The 17,904-nt window shown below is 38.3% G+C and overlaps 1 pseudogene; it reads right to left on the bottom strand.

The window, feature by feature from the left end:
• Positions 1-1,271: 1,271 nt before the first annotated feature.
• LOC129878013 (5S ribosomal RNA) lies at positions 1,272-1,390 on the bottom strand (annotated as a pseudogene).
• Between the last annotated feature and the right edge of the window lie 16,514 nt (positions 1,391-17,904).

Consider the following 17,904-nt stretch of genomic DNA (forward strand, 5'->3'; position numbering starts at 1 on the left):
GTATATGTACTTCCACTTTGGAAATAGTGGGATCCCTCGAGGATAGGGAATGGAAAATTGCAAAACAACTAAGGTATTGTGAAATTATTAAAGGAACTAGTGGTATCCTTTGAAAAAAAAGGTGATAACAAAACGTGAAACACGTGTCATCAGAGTAGAAGTGCTCCCGAATGGAGAATGGGACACGATTATAAGCACTAGTAACGTACTGATTGGGATGAATGAAATATGGCTTCGGCTAAACTACTACATTAGTTATATGACTCGAGTACCAGTACTTGTACTAGATTGGGTACTAGTTATTGAGAATTGTGAGTACCCCATGGTTATATTATGGTTTCTTACAGGGGCAACCTAAAGTATAGATGAGTTAACAGAAGGTGTAGACATGGTGCATTATGTCAAATGTGTTGAAACAGAATCATATGCATATGAACAACTGAAAATAAACAGAGGATGACATGGGTACACCCTCAAGGGGCGAAGTGAACAAGAGAAATACAAGCATGAGAGGAAATCAACTGACACTGTCACATATTGATAGGATCGCTTAAATTTCAAGTGAGATCCCATACTGGCACGAGTTAGAAAGAGATCAAGGCCAATAATAAATAGATAGAAGCTGCGGTATTTGAGACTGTGTGAAGAATCATGGGTGCCTACAAAAATGGGTGAATACAATAAGAGAGTAGGATTGAGCAAACTAAGGGCTGCGAAAAGAGTAGTAGGTCTGTGTTTGAGTAATTATTAAGATATGGCAACAACGTCATTGGTTGTTGATATCGGGATGTACAAGTAGCAAGGAGAATAGAAAATCTCCTACGGTAGAAAATAAGGAGACCAAGGAGTACGTAAAGGAAGAAAAGAAAGGAGTAGGACAAAATAGCGTTAGCACGAGCAAATCCTAGTGTGAAGTTGATATGTAAAGAAAGACGAGCTGGGAGATGAAAAGACTGCATTTACCTCATTACTAGTGGTATAAGAGTAGTTGTACAACCTATGAATAGTTATATACTGCATAAGACCAAGCTGAGGAGTACATGATGAAATGTAATTATGATGTTTTGGAGACATTATAGAGGAATACGAAGTTAAGTTAAATTAAATGGCCAAAAAGGACACAGTCATGGTTGAATTAAAGATCTACCCCGACACCGGTTGTAAGAGAGAAGAAGAGAGGGCAAGGCAAAACATGAAGACTAGCGAGAAGATGCTAAGGTAAATCTTGGTCTAAGATGAGTGGCTTCACATATTATTGCAAGGATGGCAATAGAGTGTGACACGAGGACTTCCCAGGGGGTTACCCATCCTAGTACTACTCTCACCCAAGCATGTTTAACTTCAGAATTCTGGTGGGATCTGCTGCGTTAGTGCTGTTATGATCGCACGAGATAGGATAATCCGAACTAGCGGTGAAGCAACGGCACATGATTATATACCTAGAGTGTAATAAGTTGCGATAAGGGAATTATAAAAGAGTTTAAGTAAAACAAGTAGGATTAGCCGATTACTAACAAATGATGCACTTGTATACCACAGTTCTTCAATATAATACTAGTTAATGATAGGGAAAATCACGAAATGGCTATACAGGTCATTGTGTGAGGGGACTTCAGCACAACTTAGTAGCCAACTCTGATGGGGAAAAAGCAAAACCCAAAAAAAGAGGGTACCAGTTGATGTCATCTAAAAAAGGCAAAAAGTAATATATGAGTTCGAAGATTACACAATACGACCTTGGCTACAAGACTCACTTTGCACTCCCTGGATAGATAATTCTATATGGAATGTTATCCACAGATTAACAATATCAGTCCATGTTCCTTCAATCAAGGACTACCAGTCTAGTTGAGATTGTGTAAAATTATAGGTCAAGAGGATGGTGAGACTTTACGGAGTTCTCATAGCTATTGTCTCAGATGAAGGAGCCCGAGTTAAAGTTAACTACTAAAGATCAATCCAAGAAGAGATTGGGAAGACAAATAGGTCTTCGTACACCATTGTACCCTCAGACCAAAGGATAGACTAAGCTTACTAGTTAAACGCTAGAAGAGGTGTTGCGAGCCTATACGATTGACTCCAAAGGTAGCTTGGATAATTTCCTACTAACTGTCAAGAGTATTTACTACATCAACTATCATTCTAGTCTCCAGATGGCCCCGGAAGAGACTTGGTATGGCAAAAAGAGTAGGTCTTCAATTGGTGGGTTGATGTTGGTAAAACGCGACTAATGGGTCCAAGAGTGGTTCAATAATCCATCTAGAAGGTGAAGCTTATTCAGGAGAGAGTGTTAGCAGCTCAGAGTCGACAAAAGTCATACATAGGTAATCGATGTTGACTTTTAAAGTTTTAAGTTAATGATTGGGTATTTTCGAAGGTACCGCCCCCCCCCTCACAGAGAAAGTAATGAGATCTAGTAGGAAAGGGGAACTTAGTCCCAGATATATTTACTTTATCAGATCCTCCACCGAATAAGCAAGGTTGCCTACGAGCTGGACTTACCAGCGAATCTAGAAGCGGTACATCCAGTCTTCCATATATCAATACTTTACAAGTATGTTGGTAATGCAACACGAGTATAACCCGTAGAGGTTATCCAAGTCACAGAGGAGTTATCCTACGAGAAGCAACCTATCGCCATCCTGGGTTGGCGGAGTAGAACATTGTGAACTAAGGATGTAGCTTCCGTTAGGGTATTGTGGCAAAATAAAAATCATGAAGAGATGACCTGGGAAGCGGAGGAGGAAAATAAAACATAAATATTCGTACCTATTCCCTACGTCTATAGGTAATCCCAACTTTTGAAACTTTTGTGTTGGTTACTTGATGAAAGTGTGGGTTATTGCAATAGACAGGAATTTCCCCGTAATTTGTATAAGATCTTAAGAAAGAGTTTGGTTCACATTCGAGGAAGAATGTCCTAAAGGAGGTAAGGATGTTACACCCCATATTTTTGTACCTTGGAATGAGTTCTTAAGTCTCTTGAAAGGCTCTTAAGTTTTATGGAAGGATCGTAAGCCTCTTAAGTTTCTTAAGGTTTCCTAAAGTTTCTTAAAGCTTCTAAAAGGTTCTTAAAACTTCTTAAGAACTCTTAAGCTTCTTAAGAGTTACCATGTGAGCTAGATAATCTATAACACTATCAAACAACTCTAAGGAGAGGAGAATGCGATACCCCATAGTAGAGAAGATTGGAAATAGAGTTAGAAGAATCTAGAAGAAGTTGGAGACCAAACAATGAATCATAGGACTCGACTTATTTACGTAAGCTTCCAACTTGAAAATATTACATACTTAAGCTACTAGAGTACATACCAATCTTATGTAGCAAGGATTACATAGGTTCATAAATGAAGACGAGATTACAAACCCATGAGGGGGAAAAGAAAGTGTTGCGTGGCAGCATGGGAGAGTGCCATGTGGCAGCAGCTGGGAGTGCCACGTGGCAGCAGCTGGAAGTGACATGTTGCATAAGCTGTAGGAAAGGGTATGGGCCCCCACATACCATGTGGTAGCCCATGATTGGAGAAAGGGATGTGCTGGCCTACTTAGGGCTTGACTCGTGTCACCACTTAGGGCTTGACTCGTGTCACCACTTAGGGCTTGACATGTGTCACCCCCTAAGGTGGCATATATATATATATATATATATATATATATATATATATATATATATATATATATGTTTCATGACTTTAATTCATCCTTATCCTTTAAGGTTCATATTTATCAAAAAAAGATTCAAGAAAAGAAGAGAGGAGAAAACTTGTAGCTAGAGAGAGAGTGCTACGGTTTTGGGAAAAAAGGTAAGTTCTTCGATTTCACTCTGTGAATTAATTATCTAGCATGTAACACAATGTTATAAAGGTTTTAGTAATGAGTATTTATGATTTGGATCAGCCTAAAACGTTATCAAACAGCCACGAAGTTTTAGGCACGCTAAAGGAACTTCCGAGGCAAGTATTGATAAGTTTGATGAGTTTCGGGAATGGTAAGGGTTTCCCTTTCAAATTGGAGATTATAATGTTGTTATGAGGTATATTAAATGTCTTAAATGAGGTTGGAAGTTGAAAAATTGCATAAGGATGCTTGACTTAGAAATAAACTAAATTGAAGTCGCTAGCGTTAAATCAAAATCGAGTAGTGTGTTATAATTGTGGTGTTGTGGTTGTAGCTGGTTGGATGGCATGTTGCAGGGATGGAAAGTGTTCTAAAAGGTTTGTGGGTACTTATGGTTGTATCAACATGACCCTCTGTTTTGTGTTGTTAAAGGCTTTATGAAATAAAGGTTAAAAACTCTATTTTCGTATCGTAGTTTTGAGGTAGTTGTTTGGAGTTGTATTGTGTAATGTTGAGGTGGTTTACTTGTATATATGCTGTTGTTTGTTGTTTTTGGTATGGTTTTTGACACTTTGTGTCATGACCCAACCCCGTAGGCCGTGACTAGGGTCCGACCTGGGCCCCCGTATACATACCTATCAGCTATATTTAAGTTGAACCGTATGTGATGTGATAATACACACAAAAATCTCAATGGTTTAAAACTTTTTCATATACATGTAGACTCTTTCATTCGTATCATATCCAGAAAGGGCACACGAGCCGACGAGGCTGCCATGACATAAAAATGCTTACAACCTGCTATATAGGCACAGTTGGAACAAACTCATAAATAACCCACATATACATGTCTACAGACCTCTAAGAATAATAATTGCATCATATGGCGGGACAGGTTCCCCGCCGTACCCCTAAATAAATAAATATTTACATCAAATAACCAGTATCAAAACCTAAGCTCCAGAATAGTGGAGCACTTTCAACATAGCTGAGAGAAACTCTTAAGCTGACGGATCTCCAAAATGAACATCTGTACCTGCGGGCATGAAATGCAGCCCTCCGAAGAAAGGAGGGTCAGTACGATATATGTACTGAGTATATAAGCATAACATAACTGAGATAACAACTGAAACAAGAATGCAGGAAACCAAGTAAAACATTTAATAGGTACTGTACCTGTACCTCACAAAATAAAGTCATGTATATCACTATCACATACCGTATCCGGCCCGTTCGGGGACTCGGTATTACAAACACATCATCTATCATGATAGGTATATATATGCCATTAACGCTGTGGGATGTACAACCCGATCCCTGCATATAGAAAGTATATGCCGAGGAATGACGACCCGATCAATATATCATATAATAATGCCGAGGAACGACGGCCTGATCCTTATATCGTATAATAATACCGAGGAATGACAACCCGATCCATATATCATATAATAATGCCGAGGAATGATGGCCTAATCCGTAAATAACATAACAAGCCGTGGAACGTACGATCCGATCCTTACATAGAAAAATATGCCAAGGTACGTTCGTCCCGATCCATATATATCATAATGTATATACGTGTACGTAAAACTCTGTAAAATATCAAACATCCCACATATATCATCATAAATCATGTTTAAAAGACCCTAAGTATAAAAGCTTACACATCCCAACACCATTCAACCTATAGGAGGCTTAAGGGTCGTAGTTCAACTACTTCAAGGCCCTTATCATTAACAAGTGATTACAAGTCCTGAATCACATCCAGAATCTATAAATGGAACTTTCGCTAACTCATATCACATATAATTTCACCTAAAATTAATTCATTCTAAACAAAAGAAGATATAGGTTTTACATGTACTACTTTTCATCACATAGAAGACTTAAAGGCAACAACTCAGCTATTGCAGTAGTTCTAACATCAAGAAGTAAATGAGAGTTTCAATTTATATTCAGGGATTTATGAATGGATTGCATCTCAAATACCATATACATGTCATTCATAACTTATACCTAAGACATGCCAAAAGAAAAAAAGGATATCTCTACATACTTATTCCAAAAACACGCCAAAAGAAACTTCACATACCTCGTATGGACTTCTCTTAATCACGTCCACGTCGTCGTCCTCCAAACCTATTTAACATGGAATAAAGGTGAGTATATACAACCTTAAACTTTTCAGCGCCTTCGGTTGTACCTTAGTATTCACACAACTTATTTCCTCGCTCGCCTCTTCGACTAGTTCCTTAACTCGTTTAAAGAGTTACCGGAAATTAGGCAGCATCTCCCCTATAATATGCCCTATACGAATTCCCAATTATATACCTAATTACTACAGCCAGCCAAAAATAATAAAATGCAGCTCATATACAAGTAAAACATGGCAACATTACACAATATAAACTCCACCCAACTTGTAGAAAATTGTAATACCGAAATAGGGTTTCTAGTCTTTATTTTGCAAAACCTTTAATTATACGAAATGAGGGGTCGTGTGGCTGAAAAAAGAAGCACCCACACCACTTTAAAAATACATTTAGTCCCTTCACCACATCACCACACACCTGCATCAGCACCGCACATGGACAACACCCCATTTCGTCTACAATTTCACTACGACGACATCACTTTCGATTGTTTCTATCATCAAGCATTTACATGACTTTTTTTATAATTACAGCAGTATACAAGGTATATAATATACTACATAATAACCCCATAAAGTACAAATTTAAAGGATAAGTCTTACCTTACCCAAAATTAGCCAAAACTCAACAAAACTCGCCTCAAAACTTCTCTAGTCGCGCTAAAACTGTGTGGACTATTTCCTGTCCATTTTGGCTGCACCAAGTCATGATTTTATACTTATAATACATCCATATCATCGTTTTATATGCTAGATAATTAATTTACGGAACAAAATTGGGACTTACCTATTTTTTTCCTTCAAGCCGCCACACTTTTCTCTCATAGTTTAGGGTTTGTTTTCTTTGTTTTCCTGCAGATTTAGGTGAAGGAACTGAATTATCTGTTACATATACATACATATATGTGGTCCAAAGAGGTGGCATGTGTCATCCCCTAAGGGGGACACGTGTCCAGCCTCTATTGGACCATCGTATCCAAGCATTGAAGAAGGGGCTGCCATGTGGCAGTGGGGCCTACCTCCCCCAAGCAGGTGGGTAACCTACTTAACCCCAAACAGGTGGGTCACCTGCTTGCTTGAGGTTGTGCCATGTGTCACTCCTATATTAGCTGCCATGTGTCGTCTTTTTCCCTTCCTCATGGGTTCGTAATCTCGTCTTATTTTAGAAGCCTATGTAATCCATGCTACGTAAGATTAGTATGTACTCAAGTAGATCAAGTATGTAAGACCTCTAAGTTGGCAGCTTACATAGGTAAATCGAGTCCTACGACTCCTTATTTGGCCTCCAATTCCTTTCGGATTCTTATGACTCTATTTCCAACTTTTTCTACTGTGGGGGAACACATTCTCCCTTCCTTAGAGTCGTTTGATAGTGTCGTAGCTTATCCGGCTCACATGATAACGTCTAAGGAACTTCAGAGACATTCCGAGCTCGAGAGTGTGGGGGGTAACATCCTTACCCCTTTAGAATATTCATCCCCAAATTTTGAATAAACCTTCCCTTAAGACTTTATACAAACTGTAGGGAGATTCCTTTCTATTGCAATAACATATATTTTCATTCAAGTAATTAATATACGTGTTCCGGGAGTGGGGGTTACCTGTAGACATCAGGAATAGGTACAGATACCTGTGTTTCATGTCCTCTTCTGCTTCCCAGGTTATTTCTTCCCACGATTCCTATTCCATCACAACACCTTAACAAAAGCTACATCCTTAGTTCACAACTTTTTAACCAGCCAATCCAAGATGGAAATAGGTTTCCCCTAGTAGGATAACTTTATTTTCATATGGATCTCAGCCACAAAGAATATTCTGGGAGGGTCGCTTATATATTCGCGGAGTATTAACCTGTGAAAACTGAATGTATTGCTTCAAATCGGATGGTAGGTCCAACTCATAGGCAATTTTATCTATTCTATGAATGACCTAAGAAGGAATAATGTATCCCCTTCTTGCCGACTTTAGGCTGCGAATTGATAGCTTGTCCCTGTGTTCCCAATCTCTACCAGAATGATCTCCAGCAGTTAGCTGTAAATTGAACTTCCCTGTCTGAGATGATAGATGTGGGAACCCCGTGAAATCTTATTATTTCCTTGCTATGTAATCTCGCATAAACCTTAGCTGAATATAATTTCCTAACTGGAAGAAAATGGGTTGATTCTGTCAGCTTATCTATCATAACCCATATGAACTTATACTTCCGTAGAGTGCGAGGTCAGCCTGTACTATAACCTCCATTAATTGCCTTCCATTTCCGAGTTGGGATTCCCATCCCCCATAATAGGCTATCAAGCCTCTGATGCTCCACTTCATTTAAGCTATTATACAACTCCTCTTAATCCAACTTGTAACACTTTAGGTATACTATCCTGCGCTTTTACTCAGATCATCCTTCCAGTTTTATTACCATACTTTATGTAATAATCCTTATACAAACATGTGTAGGTACTTAGAGCAATTCAGAAAATTCCTTAACGTCGCTATACTAGTGGCTTACCTCTTTTAGTCGAGGTCAAGGCTCTGCCATGGCTTTTGTCCTTAGTACCGATTAGATCTTAATAGTTCTGCCTCGAACCATCTTACATTTTTCTTGCATAAATTGTAAGTATGGCAATCACATTGCTATTATTGACTTCTTTTTATCGAGTAATCACTTTCTCTTACTCTTAGTATGCCAATGCTCGTAGGCTGCATAATTATTCTTGTGCCATTTGCACGAGGTGCATTCAGATTTAGTCATAATCTTTTCTGCTCTTAGCTTAATCTTTTCCATATGTACCATTGCACTAACACGCACTTACAATCTCTTTTTGTCATACTGGTTTCGTTCCCTTTTTCACTTCCCAGGGGGTCATCCATCCAGTGCTACTCTCACTCAAGCATGCTTAACTTCGGAGTTTTGACAGAATCTGGTGCATTAGTACGGGTATAATCGCGTCCATCCCTTATGTCTCATTTGAAGTTTAAGCATTCCTATTTATATACGATAGCGTCAGTTGATTTTATCTTACGCTTGTACTTCTCTTGTCCACTTCCTCCCTTTTAGGGTGTACCCATGTCATCCTCCATTTATTTTCAGCTATTCACATGCGAATGATTCTACTCCAACCTATTTAATGTGCCGCACCATATCTATATTTTTTGTTAAATCATCCATACGTTAGGTTGCCTTTACAGGTAACCTAGCACAACCATAAGGTGGTTTAGTATTCAGAATATATCATATAAAATCTCATCTAATGGTTGATACTCGAGTAATATTCGTCATGTAGAAGTGCATTCAAAGCCACATTCCATTCATCCCAATCAGTAATTAGCTCATGCTCATAATTGGTTCAAATTCTCCACTCGGGAGTACTTATACATTGATGATCCGTGTTTCAATATCCGTCATTATACTAACCTTATTCTAGTGGATACCACTTATCCTTCTAATAAACTCATAATGTAGCAGTTATTCTGCAAATCTTTCAACTATAACTTGTCATAGTTTATCCCTATGTATTAATTCAGGCGATGCCTTACTATATCGTTTTATCCCAATCTATCAGTCCTCTCTGAGTAATCTTCTTTGTCTTATAGGTCCTTTCTAACATCGTTCTTCTATACCAGTACCGACCTCCTAGTTTCTATTGCAATTAACTCAACAATTAACTTATTTCTTGAGGTCAGCCATACTCATTTAGTCAAATCTCATCATTGTTGCGAGCACAACCTTTCAAGACATACTACAACCCTCTATCTCATTCTCTTCTTATTTTTAGGAAAGTTTAGACAGAGTTTCCTCTATATTTCTTATTATCTCCACACCTACATGCAGAAAATACAAACAATGCCTCACAGGGCCAACATATATATTCATATCATATCATATCACAACCTCTCAGGGTGCTTAATATCAATAGTATACAAATGGAATTACCTCGTATGTCTATTGGAACTGCACATGTTGCACTTTCTCGTTTACTTTTCCTTTCACTTTTCAACCTTATATGTCAATCATATTTCAACACCTTACTTGTGTGCTTTGTAACTTCCAATATTGTTAGTTACTTTCTTCTACTGATGTTTCCCTTCTGCTGAAATCACAGGTTAGTATGGGGAATGTCATTTCGTATGACTCGGCTCTATCACACGATCTTAGATATGAAAGAAAGTAACAGCCTAAATGTCCTGTAGCCTCCTGTTTATAGATGTGGTGCACAATACAACGATAAATAAGTCTCTACTAGACACGATCTGTAGACATTCTAAGGACGAACTTCTCTGATACCACTTCTATCACGACCCAACCCTATAGGCCGCGATTGGGGTCCGACCTAGGTCTCCGTATACATACCTATCAGCTACACTTAAGTTGAACCATGTGTGATGTGATACTATACATAAAAACCTCAATGGTTTAAAACTTTTTTGTATACATGTAGCATCTTTCATTCGTATCATATCATGAAAGGGCACGAGACCCAATGAGGCTGCCATAACATAAAAACGTTTACAATGTGATATATAGGCACAGTCAAAACAAACTCATAAATAATGCGCATATACATGTCTACAGACCTCTAAGAATAATAATTGTATCATATGGCGGGATAGGGCCTCCGCTGTACCCCTGAATAAATAAATATGTATATCAAATGACCAGTATCAAAACCTAAGCTCCAGAACAGTGGAGCACTTCCAACATAGCTGAGAGGAACTCCTAAGCTGATGGATCTCCAAAATGAACATCTGTACCTGTAGGCATGAAACGCAGCCCTCCAAAGAAAGGGGGGTCAGTATGATATATGTAATGAGTATATAAGCATAATATAACTGAGATAACAACTGAAACAAGGATGCAGGAAACCAAGTATATCATTTAATAGGGTACTGTACCTGCACCTCACAAAATAAAGTCATGTATACCACTATCACGTACCATATCTGGCCCGTTCGGGGACTTAGTGTTACAAATATATCATCTATCATGATAGGTATATATATGCCATTAATGCTGTGGAACATACAGCCCAATCCCTACATATAGAAAGTATATACCGAGGAACGACGGCCCGATCCATGTGTTATATAATAATGTCGAGGAACGATAGCCTGATCCGTATATCATATAATAATGCCGAGGAACGACGGCCCGATCCGTATATTATATAATAATGCCGAAGAATGATGGCCCAATCCATATATCGTATAATAACGCCAAAGTACGATGACCCAATCCGTAAATAACATAACATGCCGTGGAACGTACGGTTCGATCCTTACATAGCAAAATATGTCGAGGTAAGTTGGACCCGATCCATATATATCATAATGCATATATGTGTATGTAAAACTCTGTAAAATATCAAAAATCCCACATATATCATCATAAAGCATGTTTAAGAGCCCCTAAGTATAAGAGCTTACACATCCCAATACTATTCAACCTATAGGAGGCTTAAGGGTCGTAGTTCAACTACTTGAAGGCCCTTATTATTAACAAGTGATTACAAGTCCTGAATCACATTCTGAATCTATAAATGGAACTATCTCTAACTCATATCACATATTGTTTCACCTAAAATTAATTCATTCTAAAGGAAAGAAGAGATAGGATTTACATGTACTACTTTTCATCACATAGAAGACTTAAAGGCAACAACTCAGCTATTGTAGGAGTTCTAACATCAAGAAATAAATGAGAGTTTTGATTTATATTCAGGGCTTTATGAATGGATTGCATCCCAAATACCATATACAAATCATTCATAACTTACACCTAAGACATTCCGAAAGAAAAGAAGGATATCTCAACATACTTATTCCAAAAACATGCCAAAAGAAAGCTTCACATACCTCGTATGGACTTCTCTTAATCACGTCCATGTCGTTGTCCTCCAAATCTATTTAACATGGAATCAAGGAGAGTATCAATAACCTTAAACTTTTCAGTGCCTTCGGTTGCACCTTAGTATTCACATAACTCATTTCCTCCCTCGCCTCTTCGACTAGTTCTTTAACTCGTTTAAAGAGTTACCGGAAATTGGGCAGCATCTCCCCTATAATATGTCCTATCTGAATTTCCAATTACATACCTAATTAATACATCCAACCAAAAACAACAAACTGCAGCTCATATACAAGTAAAACATGGCAACATTACACAATATAAACTCCACCCAACTTGCAAAAAATTGTAATACCAAAATAGGATTTCTAGACTTTGTTTCGCAAAACCTTTAATTATACGAAACGAGGGGTTGTGTGGATGAAACCAGAAACACCCACACCCCTTTTAAAATACATTTAGTCCCTACAACACATTACCACACACCCGCATCAGCACCCCACATGCACAACACCCTATTTCGTCTACAATTTAACTACGACGACTTCACTTTCGATTGTTTCTATCGTCAAGCATTTACACAATTTTTTTTATAATTCCAACAGTATAAAAGGTATATAATCAACTACACAACAATCCCATAAAGTCCAAATTTAAAGGAGAAGTCTTACCTTACCTAAAATTAGCCAAAACTCACCTCGGAACTTCTCTAGTCGTGCTGAAACTGTGTGGACTATTTGCTGTCTGTTTTGGATGCACCAAGTCATGATTTTATACTTATAATACCTCCATATAATCATGGTATACACTATATAATTAATTTATGGAACAAAATTAGGACTTACCTATTTTTTTGCTCCTAGCCGCCACACTTTTCTCTCCAAGTTTAGGGTTTGTTTTCTTTGTTTTGCTGCAGATTTAGGTGCAGGAACTGAAGTATATGTTATATATATAGACATATATGTGCTCCCAAGAAGTGGTATGTGTCAGCCCCTAAGGGGGACACGTGTCCATCCCCTATTGGGCCACCGTATCCATGCATTGAAGGAGGGGCTGCCATATGGCAGTGGGGCCCACCTCCCCCAAGAAGGTGGGTCACCTACTTGACCCCAAGCAGGTGGATCACCTGCTTGCTTGAGGTGGTTCCACTTGTCACTCCTCTATTGGCTGCTAGTGTCGTCTTTTCTCCTTCCTCGTGGGTTCGTAATCTCATCTTATTTTAGGAGACTATATAATCCATGCTGCATAAGCTTAGTATGTCCTTAAGTAGCTCAAGTATGTAAGACATCTAAGTTGGTATATTACGTAGGTAAATCGAGTCCTACGACTCCTTATTTGGCCTCTAATTCCTTATGGATTCTTATGACTCTATTTCCAACCTTCTCTACTGTGGGGTAACACATTCTCTCTTCCTTAGAGTCGTTTGATAGTGTCGTAGCTTATCTGGCTCACATGATAATATCTAAGGAACTTAAGAGACATTCCGAGCTTGAGAGTGTGGGAGGTATCACTTTGGCTGAGTTGAAATCTTGGGGATGTTGAAGTTGTAGGGGAAATGCTGCCCGATTTTCGGTAGCATCGGAACTAGTAACAAACTAGTCGAGGGTAATGGATAAGGAAATGACTCCTCTTAGTAATTGGTTGTAGAGTGAGATATTGGAAACTTAAAGGCTATTAAAATTAGTATTACTTTCATGTCAAATAGGTTAAGGAGGTATCAAGGAAAGTCGCATTTCAATTAATCCTGAAAAAGGTATGTGAAGCTTACCCTTTCTTTTCTTTTGGCATGTCTTAGCCTTAAGTGATTGATATACGAAATGTGGGGATAATTCCATTCATATAACCCTAAGTATGAATCATAAGTCTTATTCACTTCTCGATGGTAGAATATTTATACTAGTTGAGTTATTGCCTCTCAAGGCTTCTATATGATGGAGAGTAGTAAGTATGTGAAGTTATCTCCTTTCTCTTGGCATGTTTTGGCTTAAGTACGTAGAGCAACCCTTCTTTCCTCTTGATATGTATTTGACATAAGTGTGGTGCTATGATGGTAAGATAATGCAATAATAAGGTTATGATACCGAGCCTATGACGGGTTGGGTACGATATATGTAATGATGACTCCTTGAGGAAAGGTAGGGACTAGGTAAAGCTTATTCTTTCTCTTCCTTTGGCATATCCTAATTGTAAGTAAAATGTGATACGAGCTCTAGGGTAACTCCACTTCTAATTCCTAAATGTAATCTGTATCTCTTATTCACTTCTAAATGTCAAACTCTTGTAGTAATTTGAACTACTTTCCTTAAACTCCATAGGTTGAGAAGTACTGGATGCATAAGCTCCTAGTCCTAAGGACTATATGACGACGGCTATCTCTGATTCTATAAACTGTTAGTATTACTTTAGCACATGTCTAGGGTCCCTGAGATCCTAAGTGATATAGGACTAAATGGCATTTAGAAGGCACTCAAGATGGCTACACTACTATTCTGGTCCTCGGACGATAGCTTAATCTTTTTACATTGTCGAGTCTCTGATAATGATTTAGATTGTATATGGTTACTCACTACTTGATTCGTGTATACTATAATACATCTGACACCGAGTACCATAAAGGTTTGGGTACGGTATATGATAATATGATGACACCAAGTCTTATAAAGGGCCAGGTACGGTATATGATACGTGGATCAGGCCGAACGTTCCTCAGCATTATTATATGATAGTGGATCAGGCCAAACTTTCCTTGGCATTACTATATGATACATGGATTGGGCCGAACATTCCTCGATATTACTATATGATATATTGATCGGAATGTTATTCTTCAGCATTATTATACGATGTGTAGATCAGGCCGTATATTCCTTGGCATGTACTTACTATATACATGGATCAGGCTGTACATTCCATAGCGCTAATAATATGTATGTTCTTGTGATGATAAAATGATGTAGATGGTATACCGAGTCCCCTAACAGGCCGGGCATAGTACGTGATGGTAACATGTATGATTTTCTTTTATACGATGTGAGTACGGTAAATGATTAAATGTTATACTTACCCCTTGCATCCCTATGCTAACTTTAATCTCTGTATGATGTCTATGTTTTACATACTCAAACATATGTCGTACTGACCCCCTTTCTTCTGGGGCTGCGTTCATGCCCGCAGGTACAAATATACACTTTGGGGATCTGTCAGCATAGGAGTTCCACTAAGCAGTTTAGAAGCACTTCATTATGCCGGAGCTTAGTTTTGGTATTAACCTCTTGATGTATATATTTATTTGTTCACGGGTACGACATGGGCCCTGTTCCGCCTTATATTACTATTCTTACTCTTAGAGTTCTATAGACATGTATGTGGGTTATATATGGGTTGAATATGAATGTATGTATAGTGGTGCCTATGATAAGCCTCGCCGACTTTTATGTTATCCTGCCTGTTGATGTGCTATAACTTAAACAGGGGATAGATTTACTTATAGATAGCAGGGATATACGTGAGTGCTCAGTTCGGGCACCCATCACGTCCTACGAGGTTGGGTCTTAACATGAAGTTTGCGACTCTTAGCTTAAAAGCTGGTGTAAGGCTTCTAGTGCCATGTCGTTTTAGCGAACATTTATTGGCTTTAGTGAAATCTGCTTTTGCGAACATTATTGGCTTTAGCAAACTCCTCTTTTGGAATGAAAATTCTGAAAGCGCGGTTAGTTTTGGAATGTCGATTTTGGTCTAGAAAGACCTTTCGTTTGCTTTATGAGGCTTCCGGTCTAAACTCGAGGCTCATTTTGGAATGTGGTTTAAAAGGGCTCTTGGGTGTGGGGCCCATTTTTTATTAAAATGATCTCGCATGGGAAATCTGAACGAATTTCGAGCACCTCATCGGAGATTTTGGATTTTCCAAAATCAGATTCTCCAGCTGATGCAGTTTTTCTTGTTTTTGGATAGTTTCTCCAACTTTAAAACCCCATAACTTGAGTTATATAGCTCCAAATAGGGTGATTCAAAAGGAAAACTTGTGAGATTTTTCATGGAGAACACATTGGAAGATTGAAAACTGATTTGGAGTATTCAATTCAGGTAAAAATCATGATTTTATTTACAGCATTGTCCATTTTTGTATTGAAATTTTAAAAAACTTTGAGAAATTATTTCTTAACCTATGTAAGTCCAATTTTGGTGATTCAAAGATCTAAATTCAAGAGAATTTTGTGAGGAATCTCGTGGTGATCTCATAAACGTGATTTGTTTGAGGTAAAAATGCATTTTTAGTTATTGATTTAGTATTTTTCAGAATGAAATTTTATTAAAATTTGGAAGAGTGTATCTTGGTCAATATAACTCTGTTTTGAGTGATTATTGAGGCTAGATTGTGGGGTTTTTGCAAGAATCATCATAGTGTAATTTGTTTGGTTTGAAAGAGTCTCGTTTTTTCAGAATTTTCTAATTTTAATGCTGCTATTTCTGGTCCTTTAGTCGAAATTTATGAGTTTGGTTGCATGCTCATATCTCATAGTTTCTCACCCCGAATTATATTATAAATCTGATTTGTAAGCTCAGGGTGAAATTTGGAACCTATTTTTGGGGGGTCAATTTGGAAATTTGATCCATCTTCAAAAATTATAAAATTAGTGTCTAAAGGAACGTATCGATGTTGTGGTTCTATTTTTGACAGTGTGGCAGCATTCAGAGGTCGTTTGAAAGGGAAAACCTCCAGCACCGTATTTTGAAGCTCGGATGTTTAGCATACATGTAGGCTGCGGTTTTACCTTTCTTTAGATTGAGATGGAATGTATGAAAGCATGTTGAAATAGTTAGAATTTGGGTTGGGTAGTTTAATTGTATATTTTAGGTGTTAGAAATCATGCTTTAGGTTTGTTATCAGATTTTTCGGATATTTAGAAGCATGCGTATCTTATCGTTATTTGTTAGTATATAGGATGTAAACTTGGTTTAGATGCCCCGGCTTCTCTCCGGTGGACTTAGATCCTTGTAGAATGGTGTAGCGAGATAGTGCCTAGTAGTTTGTCCTTAGTTAGGCGTTATCATTGCTCTTAAAAATATCCTCATCCATAAATTAGTATATTTGTGACTTTTGTGATATGTCGGCAACACTAGATTTCGTGATCGTTGACTTTGGCTCCAATTTCATTTTTGGCGGCATATCGGTTGACTCATTTGGGAAAAGATTTTTGGTACTGTTGTATTCAAATTGGGAAGTAGAATGTTTGGCATCATGGGATAAATTATCTGTGTGCATCTGGGTACCAAGTCCCGGCCTCCGTCCTAAATTATCGGGGAGCATTAGGGTACTCAACCCCTCCCTCTACCGGCTTGCTAGTATGACGAGCATCCGGGTACCCAGTCTCGGCCTCAATCATACCGATGTATTAAGGAGAGTATTCGGGTACCTAGTCCCGGCCTTGGCCACTTTGAACATTCGGGTGAGCATCTGGGTCCTAGTCCCGGCCTCGACCCCTAAGTCACCCCTAGATCGATTGACTCTTGGAGATTCTGGGTTTGGAAATGATACAATACTTTGGCTCCTTACATCATAGATTCTTGGTTCCTAGCTTTGGTAGTTCTAGCTATTCTGTGGACTCAGTGGACTTATGGGGGTTCGTCTAGGTTTTTATTTAACTTGCACACGAGTGTCCAGCTGGGCTTATGCCCAATTAAGTATAGTTAGTTGTAGTTATCATAGGTAGTACTCTTTTCCCTTTATGATGCTTATGTTGACTCCTATTTAGGCTATTCCTCTTTTTCATATTATTTTTACCTTTTCTGCTCGTTCGGCCTATGATGCTTACTGGCTACCTGTTGTCCTGGTACTCATACTATACTCTTCATTTACTTTTGTGATGCAGGACCAAGCACTAGCTACTGCCGTAGATAGATCGAGCCTGTTCCAGTCAGCTTAAGAGACTAGGCTGAGCACTTGGCGTTTTTGGATCATTTCTGTCTCCTTCAGTATGGATGACCCGTCTTTTGCCTTTTAAGACTAGCCAGTCATTGTATATATTTTTTATCCTCTTTCGAGACTTGTACTCATCTTTTATTTTGTAGAAGCTCT

This window comes from Solanum dulcamara, chromosome 12 (genome assembly GCF_947179165.1).
Source record: "Solanum dulcamara chromosome 12, daSolDulc1.2, whole genome shotgun sequence".
NCBI classification, from domain to species: Eukaryota; Viridiplantae; Streptophyta; class Magnoliopsida; order Solanales; family Solanaceae; genus Solanum; species Solanum dulcamara.